This window comes from Erythrolamprus reginae, chromosome 1 (genome assembly GCF_031021105.1).
Source record: "Erythrolamprus reginae isolate rEryReg1 chromosome 1, rEryReg1.hap1, whole genome shotgun sequence".
Taxonomy (NCBI): domain Eukaryota; kingdom Metazoa; phylum Chordata; class Lepidosauria; order Squamata; family Dipsadidae; genus Erythrolamprus; species Erythrolamprus reginae.
In genome coordinates, this window is record NC_091950.1 from 261,555,641 (window position 1) to 261,568,421 (window position 12,781).

A 12,781-nucleotide genomic window follows, 5' to 3' on the forward strand; every position below is an offset into this window, starting at 1 on the left:
GATCGGCAACCAATGCAGACTGCGGAGTGTTGGAGTAACATAGGCATATTTAGAGAAGCCCATGATTGCTCTCGCAGCTGCATTCTGCACGATCTGAAGTTTCCGAACACTTTTCAAAGGTAGCCCCATGTAGAGAGCATTACAGTAGTCGAGCCTCGAGGTGATGAGGGCATGAGTGATTGTGAACAGTGACTCCCGGTCCAGATAGGGTCGCAACTGGTGCACCAGGCGAACCTGGGCAAATGCCCCCCTCGCCACAGCTGAAAGATGTTTCTCTAATGTGAGCTGTGGATCGAGGAGGACGCCCAAGTTGCGGACCCTCTCTGAGGGGGTCAATACTTCCCCCCCAAGGTAATGGAAGGACAGATGGAGTTGTCCTTGGGAGACAAAACCCACAGCCACTCCGTCTTATCCGGGTTGAGTTTGAGTCTGTTGACACCCATCCAGGCCCCAATAGCCTCCAGGCACCGGCACATCACTTCCACTGCTTCGTTGACTGGACAATTAGCCTGGTGCTCCAATGGAGGAGTATTGCATGGAGGTGGTTGATGAATTAAAAATGGATCCCTCCTCATTCTGCTCCCTCCCTCTTCATCTTTAAATTCACCTTAGTGTTATCTGCTATACATTAACTTATTTATGTTTTTAAATTTCTTTTTTATTGGGAAAATTCCACTGTTACACTAAATCCTCATCATCACTATATATAACAATAATTGAAAAGAAAGTAATTTTTCCACATGCAGCATTACTTACTGCAGGAACAGGAGAATCAAGAGAAATGAATTGGAAAAAAATACTAAATATTGAGATCAAATTACCAAGATTGGCATGGAAAAGATTTTGCAAGGTTATTGGAGCATTAGGCAAAATAACAAAAGAGATTAAACCATTTTTGTGAGGACTGGATTTCTTTATCAACTGGATTTAAGGGGGAAAAATAAACCATGCTGGGAACATTATAATGGATCTCAAGTTAATAGTCAAAGATGTTACTGTTTATTTCATTGCCCTGTGTTATTACTTGATTAATAAAAATACCACCATCATCCTTTACATATTTAATATGCAATGGTCTTACAGGCTTTTAACGCCTTTTTCTTCCTCTACTTTGCTGATACAGAAATGTTTGAAAAGAATGCTGCAGTAAGCTAGTGTGATCTAGTTGTTCACCACATTGCTAGGAGAATCTGTTAGATCTAGAGTTCTTTTTTAAAAAAATAGATGAAATCTGAGATTTTCATGTAGAGAGCTTGCTGTCAATCTGAGCTATGATGACAACTGCATTTCTTCTTTGAAAAGAAACAGCTGGCTATTGTTGCAGATACCCTATCATTATCTTCATTCCCTTTCTATAGCCTTTCTATAATATAACATTAGCTTCTATTATCAGTTGCCTATTTATTCCCAGGCTAATTTTAAGACATTAAATTAGTATAGAGAACCTGTTGGCAACTATGTGTTCTGAATCACTAACCCTAACCCTAACCTCCTTGACACCACCTCCTTTGAAAGTCAAATGGTTTTGAAACACCATTTTTTTTACAACTACAACTACCTTGACTTATCATCAGCTGGTTGATATGAACATGCTTGTGCTCACTCCACTCTTACAAAACATTGCCTTTTACATGTTTTTAATTGCTAGCTGTGTTAGGAGCCTTGTAGACAGATTAGCCTGACATAAATCAAAGATACTGTATTAATTAGCAAATCTAACTTATCTTTGTGGATTGTTACAACAAATGTACCATAGCCCCAGCATGTTTCTTAGTTCTTAAAACCAAGAACAAAATTTATGAAGCATATTAAAAATTATAATTTGAAAATATACCCTCATTGTAATAAAGTTACTAAGTATATTTACAGTAATAAACTAGATGATTCTAGTTTACATGTGCATTATAAACCCAGATCTTATTAAATATGGTTCACATTTCTAAATCCCTGGCTTAAGATCATTACACAACCTAAAACCTTCCCTTTCTATCAGACCAGACGGACTATGTGCATACTTCTTAAAAAAGCTCTTCTCAACCTGGGCTGAACCCCTAAGCATAATTTTCAAAATATCTTCTTCAACTAACCCTACCTAAACTCTGGTCTCTAGCCACAGTCATTCCTATCTTCAAAAAAGGTGATCCAAGCAATGTTGAAAACTACAGCTCAATCTCCCTGGCTTGTGTTACTTGCAAAGACATGGAATCCATCATAAACCAATCCATTACACTTCATCTTGAAACCAATAACCTACTTTCCAACAAACAATTCAGTTTCAGGAAAAAGTTATCCTGCAATCTGCAACTCTTACACTGTAAAAACATATGGACTACCCAACTTGATCAGGGTAGATCAATAGATGTAATCTATATAGACTTTTGCAAAGCCTTTGACTCAGTAATTCATGACAAACGTCTTCTGAAACTAAAATCCTATGGCATCTCTGGACCTCTGCATGATTGGATTTCAATGTTCCTGTCCAACAGACAACAAGTGGTCAAAATAGGTAATGCCATATCTAATCCTGCTCCAGTTAACAGTGGCATCCCACAAGGCAGTGTTTTAGGACCTATTCTCTTTATACTCTACATCAATTATCTCTGGGACAATATCACAAGCAATTGTGTTCTCTTTGCTGATGATGTTAAACTATTTAATACCACTGACAATACTTCTACCCTTCAAAAGGACTTTAACCATGTAGCTGAATGGTCTAACAACTGGCAACTTCAAATCTCTACCAACAAATGGTCCGTCCTACACATTGGTAAAAAGAATCCGAATACTAAGAATACATACTTGGTAAAACTGAACTCACAGAGGACCCTCACTCAGTCAAAGACCTTAGATTACTCATTTCCAATTACCTAAATGCTAGAGCCCACTGTAACAGCATTGCCAAAAAAGCATTAAGAATTGTAAACCTAATCTTATGTAGCTTCTTCTTTAGAAACACTGATTTATTAACCAGAGCATACAAAACATTCCTCAGACCTATTCTATAATACAGCTCACCTGTGTGGAATCCACACTGTATATCAGATATTAAGGTTCGATTACTGCAACGCTCTCTACATGGGGCTACCTTTGAAAAGTATTCGGAAACTTCAGATCATGCAGAATGCGGCCGCGAGAGCCATCGTGGGGCTTCCTAGATTCGCCCACGCTTCTGCAACACTCCGTGGCCTGCACTGGCTGCCGATCGGTTTCCGGTCACAATTCAAAGTGTTGGTAATGACCTTTAAAGCCCTACATGGCATTGGGCCAGAATACATCTGGAACCGCCTTCTACCGCACGAATCCCAGCGGCCGATAAGGTCTCAAAGAGTTGGCCTTCTCCGGGTCCCATCGACCAAACAATGTCCCACAGAGATTAGAACGGCACCCACCCTCCTTGCCTTTCGCAAATTACTCAAGACCCACCTTTATCGCCAGGCATGGGAGAGTTAAGATATTCCTTCCCCCTAGGCCATTACAAGTCATGCATGGTATGTTTGTGTGTATGTTTGGTTTTATAATAAGGGTTTTTAGTTGTTTTATTAATTGGATTGTTACATGCTGTTTTTTATCATTGTTGTTAGCCGCCCCGAGTCTGCGGAGAGGGGCGGCATACAAATCCAATAAATAATAATAAATAATAATTAATACAATTGAAGGAGTCCAGAAATACTTCACAACAAGAGTCCTTCACTCCTCCTCACATAACAAATTACCCTACTCCTCCACACTTCAAATACTACATCTAGAAAATTTACAAGTACATCATCTCCGAACTGATTTAACTGTTGTTCATAAAATCATACACCATAATGTACTCTCTGTCAGTGACTACTTCACCTTTAACAACAACACAAGAGCACGTAATAGATACCAACTTACATTATCTACAATCTCCCTCTCCCCTTCTCTAAGAGGTCTGTAAGGAGTGTGCATAAGTGCACTTTTGTGCCTAATGTCCTTGTCCTATTGTCTTATTATCCTTTCTATTACTATGTTCTACTTATGTTATGTTATGTTAATATGTACTATAATACTATACTTGTTTGACAAATTAAAAACAAAAGATACCAAAGCAACAAAGCAACACCTAAAATGAATTTATATTGTGGATTTAAAAGCAGGAATACATCATTATATTACTAGAAGTTACAGTACTGCTGTTAGAGGTATTAAACAGTTATGCTCTCTGAAAATTATTCAGTTGTTTAATTAATAGATTGTAAAGAATGGCCTAGTTTAGACAGCATATGAAATTGTCATATGGAATCAGCATATGGAATACTTCCCTTTAAAAAAAGCCCTAAACAATTTGCAAGCTTTTAACACACATGCTGAAAGTGGCAAGCTGTTACCCATTCCTCTTCCAGGTTCTGGGGCACATGAACATGTGAAGACCAGCTGGCCAATGCACATGCATGCTCTCCCATGTTGGCACTCTGTGCCGAAAAGGTTTGCCAACACTTTGATGGAATATGGTTTCACCATAGTATATGTACTGCACATATGATTAAGATGGGGAAAAAGTTTACGTTTTATATTATGGATGTAAAACAGGTATGATTAAAAAATTCAAGAAAGATATTTCTGAAATTTATTTTAGGATATATATTCATTCTACCTTACTTTTATGAAGTTGTCAGTTGTCTTCAATCCCATGTTATCCAATTAATAATATATATTCTCCCCTAAGCTAAACTAGCTGACCATTTCCACAAATTTTAATTTAATTTATCTCCTTTAAGGATTTGCTCTTGGCTATAAAATCCAATTTCATGGAGTTACTGTTTAACATTAAAGTGGCATACAAAATCCGAATGGATTTTTTTTTTTTTACAATAATTTGAAATATTTTCCCTCCATGGGACTCTAAATTTGTAAATGCATAACTCTCATGATGCCAGATATCATTTTTTAATATATTGTTTTTGTTCCCTGGCCCCATCTAGTTGCTGAGGCCAAATACCAATATGAATTATTTGGAAGCTGACCTGGCCTTTTATCCACTCATAAACCCTCACTCAAGTGCAAGTGCATCCTGGGAAGCCAAATTCCTTTCCTTCAGCATTTGGAGAAACAGAAGCACAAAGAAGAATCCAGTCTAATCCATGACACATGTTCATCTGAGAACAAAAATCCACATCCCATACATGCAACATTGTTAGTGAGATTAGGGTTAGGGCCAGGGTTAGGTTTGTCTGTATTTGTTCATTGTTATGTTCACCAGCAACTCAACACTGCTTATTTTGTATTTGGGTTCTTATTGAATATACAGTGGAACCTCAAGATACGAACCTAATTGGTTCCAGGGGGAGGTTCGTAAGACGAAAGGTTTGTAAGACGAAACATTGTTTCCCATAGGAAACAATGTAAAGTCAATTAATCCGTGCAACAACAAAAAAAAAACCCGCAAAAAAACGCTGCCGCCCGGCTGTCACCTTTTAAAACAGCCGGGGGGGGGGGGGGGCTTCCCAGCAGCCTCCCGAACCCGGTGAAGTGATGTGGAGGAATGGGAAGCTGAAACCGGGCGGTTTGAGCTTCCCATTCCTCCAAGTCACTTCGCCGCTCCTGTCCTGGCTAAACCGTGCGGCAGGAGACAGGCTTTGAGTTTTTGGCTTGGGGGGGAGAAGTAGGACCTTCCTAACTCCCCCCCACAGCCAAAAGGAGCGGCGAAGTGATGTGGAGGAATGGAAAGCTGAAACCGGGCGGTTTGAGCTTCCCATTCCTCCAAGTCACTTCGCCGCTCCTGTCCTGGCTAAACCGTGTGGCAGGAGATAGGCTTTGGGTTTTTGGCTGGGGGGGGGAGAAGTAGGACCTTCCTAACTCCCTCCTCCCCGAGCCAAAATCACAAAGCCAGGCAGCCCCCAGCCGCCAAAGGAGCCTCCTGATTCTCCCGGCCCTTCTGTCCCGCTCATTGCCCATGTCTGGAAGAAGCTGCTGCCCGAGTGCTCTTGGCCGATGGGATTCAAAGTGCTGGGGTGGGGGGTGTCCCGACAGCCCCCCCCCAGTGCTTCGCCTCCCGCTGGGCAAGAGCGCTCGGGCAGCAGCTTCTTCCAGACACGGGCAATGAGCGGGACAGAAGGGCGGGGGAATGGAAAGCTGAAACCGGGTGAAAGGAGGCTCCTTTGGCGGCTGGGGGCTGCCTGGCTTTGTGATTTTGGCTGGGGGGAGAGGGAGTTAGGAAGGTCCTCCGGTTCCCTCAGAGCCGAAAACCCAAAGGGGGTCTGCTGCTGCCCGCTTGAGCCAGGAGGCATTCAGGGCGAAGTGCGTGGAGGGTTTGGCGTTTGGGTTCAGAAGGCTGCTCGGAAGCCTCCCGACTGTTTTAAAAAGTGACAGCCGGGCTACGGGGCTTCCCAGCATGCCTCATGGCTCAAGCGGGCAGCAGCAGACCCCCTTTGGGTTTTCAGCTCGGGGGGGAGTGAGTTAGGAAGGTTCTCCTGCCCGCCCCCCAGCCGAAAACCCAAAGGGGGTCTGTGGGCGGGAGGAAAGCAAATGCCTCTCTTTGTTGCGCTGCTGCCAGCATGGCTTGGCTGGCAGCGGAAGATGTAACGGAGCCCACGGGGGATTCGCCTTCCTCTCGCCCGCAGCCGACTGACTGTGGGCTCTTTCCCAAGCTCAGAGAGCTTCCTGGCTTTCGTTCTTCTTGCATTCGTGAGCTTTCATGCCCAGGAAGCTCTCCGAGCTCGGGAAGGAGCCCACGGTCAGTCGGCTGCGGGCAGGAGGAAAGCGAATGCCTCTCATTTCATTTCATTTATTTCATTTATTGGATTTATATGCCGCCCCTCTCCGAAAACTCGGGGCGGCTAACAACAGTCATAAACAATATACAGTAAAAATCCAATACTAAAAACTTTGTTGCTCTGCCGCCAGCATGGCCTGGTTGGCAGCGGAAGATGTAACGGAGCCCACGGGGGATTCGCCTTCCTCCCGCCCGCAGCCGACTGACTGTGGGCTCCTTCCCGAGCTCGGAGAGCTTCCTGGCTTTCGTTCTTGTTGCATTCGCGAGCATTCATGCCCAGGAAGCTCTCCGAGCTCGGGAAGGAGCCCACGGTCAGTCGGCTGCGGGCGGGAGGAAAGCGAATGCCTCTCTTTGTTGCGCTGCTGCCAGCATGGCCTGGCTGGCAGCGGAAGATGTAACGGAGCCCACGGGGGATTCGCCTTCCTCCCGCCCGCAGCCGACTGACTGTGGGCTCCTTTCCAAGCTCAGAGAGCTTCCAGGCTTTCGTTCTTGTTGCATTCGCGAGCTTTCATGCCCAGGAAGCTCTCCGACAGGTGCTTAGCTCCTCCCATCCATCCAGAAGCCGAAAGTTTTATGTTAAATGTATGTATGTCTGTTTGTCCATTTTATGAAAAATTAATAAAAAGATTTAAAATAACAGAAGCCGAAAGTTTTGCCCTTTGTTCACCAGCCTCCACGTTTTTCTTTCGGCTTTGGGCTGGACAGGAGAAGCTAAGCAGTCGGAGACGTTGCCAGCCCAGAAGCAGGAGGCGCAGGATCAGGCCGGCAGCAGCCGCAGGGCAAGGCAGCAGGTCTGCATCCTGGGTGGGTGGGTGGGCGGGTGAGGAGGCGCGGCCGGGCAGGGCGGGCTCAACTCAGGCTCCGGCTAGACCTCCAGCGAGGACGGGGCAGGCAGTGGCTGGGCGCGGCAGTGATGGTGCGTCTGACTCGGGGCTGGCGGCCCCCGACGCAGTGGGGAACATAGGTGCGGGAGGCAGGAGACAACCGGGCAACCGGAGCAGCAGCGCCGCCGCCATCGCCGCCATGCCTGGCTCGGCTTCCCTGGCCGCCGCATGCACCACGCGCCACGATCTTCCGGGCGGGCGAGGCTCAGCGGCTCCAGTCACTGAGCCTCGCCGGCCCGGAAGATCGCACCGCGCGTTGCCTGCGGCGGCCAGGGAAGCCAAGCTGGGTGTGGCGGCGACAGCGGCAGCGCTGCTGCTCATTTCACCCGGTCCTCTCCTGCCTCCTGCGCCGATGTTCCCCGCTGCGTCGGGCGCCACCAGCCCCGAGTCGGACGCACCCTTGCCGCCGCACCCAGCCGCTGCCTGCTCCGTCCTAGCCGGAGCCTGAGCCGGGCCCGCTCGGTCGCGCCTCCTCGCCCGCCGCCCGCCCAGGATGCAGACCTGCTGCCTCTCCCCACGCCCGCCGCCGGCCCGATCCTGCACCTCCTGCTTCCCCCCACAGCCAAAAATACAAAGGGGTCTGCCGCCGCCCGCGGAGCAATGGGAAGCTGAAGCCGCCGGCGGTTTCAGACTCCCTTTGCTCCACGCTGCTCCGCCCTGCCTGTCATGCGGCGGCAGACCGTCTTTGTGTTTTTCACTGGGAGGGGGGAGCAGGAGGACCTTTCTGACTCCCTCCCCCAGCGCTGGACCTCCTGCCCTCCCTCCCAGCCAAAAACCCAAAGCGGCCTCCCGAACCCGAACGTTTTCCGTCTTACGAACCTGCCGCCGCTGCCGAGAAGCCCCACCGCGCGGCTTTCACCTTTAAAACAGCCGGGGGGCTTCCCAGCAGCCTCCCAAAGCCGATTGCCAAACCCGAACTTCTGGCTTCGGCTTCGGGAGGCTGCTGGGAAGCCCCTCGGCTGTTTTAAAAGGTGACAGAAGTTCGGGTTTGGCGTTCGTAAGACGAAAAAAGTTCGTAAGAAGAGGCAAAAATTTTCTGAACCCCGGGTTCGTATCTCGGGTTGTTCGTAAGACGAGGGGTTCGTATCTTGAGGTACCACTGTATATCTATTTTTCCCAGTTTCATCCATCCTGTTCTTTTAATAAGGTATCCAGATCTATGCCCATGACATCAACACCCTTGAAAACGTCCAAAGATATTTCACCAGAAGAGCCTTTCACTCCTCCACTAGAAACAGAATATCCTACGAAAATAGACTAACAATCCTGGGCCTAGAAAGCCTAGAACTACGGTGCCTAAAACACAATTTGAGTATTGCCCACAAGATCATATGCTGCAACGTCCTACCGGTAAATGACTACTTCAGCTTCAAACGCAATAACATAAGAGCATGCAACAGATTCAAACTTAATACGAACCGCTCCAAACTTGACTGTAAAAAATATGATTTCAACAATCGAGTTATCGAAGCATGGAACTCATTACCGGACTCAATTGTGTCAACCCCTAACCCCCACACTTCTCCCTTAAGACTCTCCACGATTGACCTCTCCAGGTTCCTAAGAGGCCAGTAAGGGCGTACGTAAGTGCACTGATGTGCCTTTCGTCCCCTGTCCAATTGTCTTTTTTTCTTCCTCCTATCTTATATATTCTCTTCCTTTCATATATCCTCTCCTCTAAGTCCACTCTCACCCTCATTTATATTATCACATGTCTATTTTTCTTCCTATGTAGTTGTGTATTGGACAAATGAATAAATAAATAAAATAAATAAAAATGAGCTATTTTATTGAAGGATTGGTAGGGTTAGCTGCCTGTCAAGCTGCACACAGAGTAACCTGTAGTGTGGGCAGATCTATAACTCTTTCCTGTTTACCTTTATCCCTGTTTGTTTAGGATTCGTGAGCTTACTTCCTATTTTGGTGTTTGCCTATTCTTTCATTTCCTGGGACATTCTTTGATAGTAGTGATGGTTTAGGCCAGGAGTCAGTAATCTTAAACACTCAAAGAGCCATTTTCCCACAGAAAAGAAAACATTGGGAGCCACAAAACCCTTTTGACATCTAAAAGGAAGATAACACTGCATATATTATTTTTACCTTTATGCGATGTATAAAAAAACTACAGTGGGTTGCATTTAAGACCTGCTATAGAGAAAACACATTTTTATTTCTGCATGCAATAAAAACATTTTGAACTCCAAAAAAAAAAGATGGATCGGAAAGCTCAATAAATCACAGAGTTGCACATTGGCGGTTGTGACACATATTTTGAGCGATAGGGAGCCACAACCAAGGGGTGAAAGAGCCACACGTTGTGGGTTTCAGACCTCTATTATTTAGGCTTATTTTATTCATAACTAGCTATCCAAAACAGTTCAAAGCTGGTAGATACAGATTATTATTATTATTATTATTATTATTATTATTAATTGGATTTGTATGCCGCCCCTCTCTGCAGACTCGGGGCGGCTAACAACAATGATAAAAAACAACATGTAACAATCCAATTTAATAAAACAACTAAAAACCCTTATTATAAAAACCAAACATACACACAAACATAACATACATAACTTGTAATGGCCTAGGGGAAGGAATATCCTAACTCCCCCATGCCTGGCGACAAAGGTGGGTCTTGAGTAATTTGCGAAAGACAAGGAGGGTGGGGGCCGTTCTAATCTCTGGGGGAGTTGATTCCAGATGACCGGGGCCGCCACAGAGAAGGCTCTTCCCCTGGGGCCCGCCAAATGACATTGTTTGGTCAATGGAACCCAGAGAAGGCCAACTCTGTGGGACCTTATCAGCCGCTGGGATTCGTGCGGTAGAAGGCGGTTCCGGATGTAGTATGAAGATATTGTAGAAAAGTAGATGAAGATAAAAATAAATGTTTCATTTTTTCCTTTTATTAATCTAGTCTGAAACCAAACTCAAGGTAATCATAAACAGCAATAGGTATAGTAATCAAATAAATAAAATAGAAACATTTTTTTAAAAGAAAGTTGATGTCTTTTTAAGCAAACACAAACAAGAATTAGTGAAACGAGTAAACTATTTGGAGAAGTTTTAGGTTTTTAAAAATAATTTGACAAGGTACTGTTCCTTATAGCAGTGTTTCCCAACCTTTTTTGAGCCGCGGCACATTATTCATATTTTCAAAATCCTGGGGAACACTGAACGGGGTGGGTGGGGGTGGGGTGGCTAAAGAAAAGTTTTGACAAAAAAAAATCTTCCTCCATTTCGCTCTATTTTTCCCTCACTCTTTCTCTCTCTTCCTTCCTTCCCTTCTTTCTCTCTCTCCATCCCTCTTTCTTTCTTCCTCTCTTTTTTGCTCTCTTTCTCTCTCCCTCCTTCCCTCCCTATATGTCTTTCTCTCTCCCTTGCTCTCTCTGCCTCTCTTGCTATCTCTCTTTCATTCTTTCTCTTTCTTTCTCTCTCTTTCTCTCTCTTGCTATCACTTTCTCTCTCTCTGTCTCTCTTTCTCTGTCTCTCTTTCTCTCTCTTGCTAGCTCTCTTTCTCTCTCTTTCTCTGTCTCTGTCTCTCTCTCTGCCTCTCTTGCTATCTCTCTCTTGCTCTCTCTCTCTCTCTGCCTCTCTTGCTATGTCTCTCTTGCTCTCTCTCTCTTTCTCTCTCTTCCTTTCTTCTCTGCGGAGGCCGGCGAAGGTTTTTCTTATTTTAAATGTTCCGGGTGGCAGGGGGATGCGGAGCCCGCACGCACACACCCCCGACATTCCAAATCCTGCCTCAGCTGTGAGAAGAACGCCTGCCCCGCCTGTCCTGTAGCCCTTTCGCTGACAGCCTGGGACAAAAACGCTCGGTGAAGGGACTGCAAGAGGGGCCGGGCAGGCGTTAGCAGCCGGATGAGGAGGACGAGAAGCCGCTGCAGCCACCCCCAATCCCCCCTTCCCTGGGTGCCTTCCAAAGGCCCCTGGAAAAAGGCAGGAGGTAGCAACGAGGCGCAAGGACAAGCAGGCAGCTTGGCGGAGGGGAAGCACTGAGGGGCTCTCCTCCTTCCCCACCCCCGCGCTTCTCTCCCGCCCTGGCTTTTGCTTCGCCCGCAATTTTCCCCGCAGTTCAAAAGGAGGCAAGAGTGGCCTGGATGAAATTGCGGGGAAATCATGGGGCGAAGCGAAAGCCAGGGCGGACTCGCAAAGGCGGGCTCAGGCTGCATGAGGAGAAAGAGGCGGAGGGAAAGAAGGCGACGGCAGCGGGACCTGCAGCTCGGTGGGCGTCTCCTCGTGGGATAGAATCCTCTCTTTCTCATGCTGCTCCCACCATGGCTGCGCGCGGTCCCGGTGCCCCTGGCTGAAGGTCGTCCTGTGGCTGGTCTTGGGCTGTACGGTTGCTTCCTGGTTCCCTCTCCTCCCTCCGCCTGTGTCTACCGCCAGCACCTCATTCCTCGGAGCTGCCGCTTCCTTCCAGGCAGCCCAGCCACGCTGCCGTAGAAAGTGCAGAGGTTATTGCCGCCACCTCTGCCTCCACTCAGGGAGCCATCGTGGTTGAGCTGAGCGAGAGGAAAAGGCGCGGTGACCACGGTGGCTCCCTGAGTGGAGGCAGAAGCGGTGGCAATAACCTCTGTGCTTTCTATGGCAGCGTGGCTGGGCTGGCCGGAGGGAAGCGGCAGCTCCCACTCGAGGAACCCACGGCAACGTGTGCCGGCTTGGTGGAGGCGACAGCGGGAGACACAGGCGGTGGGAGGAGAGGGAACCAGGAAGCGACTGTGAAGCCCAAGACCATCCACAGGACGACACTCAGGCAGGGGCGCCGGCAGCGCCGCGCCCAGCTGGAGCTTCTCGCGGCACACCTGGCCATGTCTCGCGGCACACTAGTGTGCCACGGCACACCGGTTGGGAAACGCTGCCTTATAGAATGGCCTAGCTTTAAAATATATGTGTGATTTGTGTATTAATGCATATACTTTTAGACTGCATGCAAATATTAAATGATACTGTAATAATTGTATTGTAAGAATTTGACTTTTGAAGTAAAAAATTATCACTCTGCTTTTGTAAGATTTGGGATAAATTGTCAGTATTTATTTGCTCAAAATATTTATTCAAATTCGTATTGTAGACAATACAAAATATATGATTATTAACACAAGAAATCCTGCCTACAAACATTAATATATTTAACAGCACATTATAACACATATATGCA

General features: G+C 46.5%; 1 protein-coding gene across 2 annotated transcripts in view; it reads right to left on the reverse strand.

Annotated features, from left to right (window-relative positions):
* The window catches only part of DLGAP2 (DLG associated protein 2), a 219,917-nt gene that overhangs the window by 186,682 nt on the left and 20,454 nt on the right, over window positions 1–12,781 (reverse strand). The gene's annotated exons all lie outside the window — the stretch shown is intronic.